Genomic DNA, 835 nt, shown 5'->3' on the forward strand with positions numbered 1-835 from the left:
ATATATATGCATGCTTATAGAAATATATATACACATATTTATAAATATTTTATATACATAAACACACACACATACACACACATACACACACAAACATATACATATATACACGCACGTGCACAAACACACACACACAAAGCTACATTATTTAAAGTTTACTGAACGGAGAATAAATAATTATGGTGTTTACCCATTATTAAAGAGCGTGAAAGTTAATATAAAAAGAAACAAAAAATCATTCACCAATTGTATAATTTTGATGCTGGACATATATTGCAATAATGTATTTTTCTTTACAAGAAATTAGTTTTAGATGTCTTCTTATAGCATTTCTGTAATTAGAATAATGTCTAAAACATCATCAAAACAGACATACGTGCTTGTAAGAAGGAAACCTGATATTATGAACAAAAATATGTCTGCCGAAATCGTTATTGTTAAGTGTGTATGGTTCATCCTTACTCTCCGGCTATAATGTCTATGTCTTGTTGCCAACATTTTAGTTTGCTGCATTTGATGTTACGAAGTGCAAACAAAACTTGTTAGTTAGGTTTTAAATTGTGTAATGCAATATGTAATGGTTATTTTAATAATAATTTAGAGAGCTTCTAAATTCATATAAAATACAATATACAGATATACATATAAGAGAGAGAGAATATGGAAAAAAGACTGAAAATAGTTTTATTCTATATCTAATTACTCCTTATGGTAAAAAGCTAAATTTGTTTTTAATTAAACAAAAAATAGATATGTATATAAAAACTTGGTACCTTTTCAAACTTGTCTAGGTCTCTCTCTCTCTCTCTCTCTCTCTCTCTCTCTCTCTCTCTCT

Source organism: Octopus bimaculoides, chromosome 2 (assembly GCF_001194135.2).
Source record: "Octopus bimaculoides isolate UCB-OBI-ISO-001 chromosome 2, ASM119413v2, whole genome shotgun sequence".
NCBI lineage: Eukaryota > Metazoa > Mollusca > Cephalopoda > Octopoda > Octopodidae > Octopus > Octopus bimaculoides.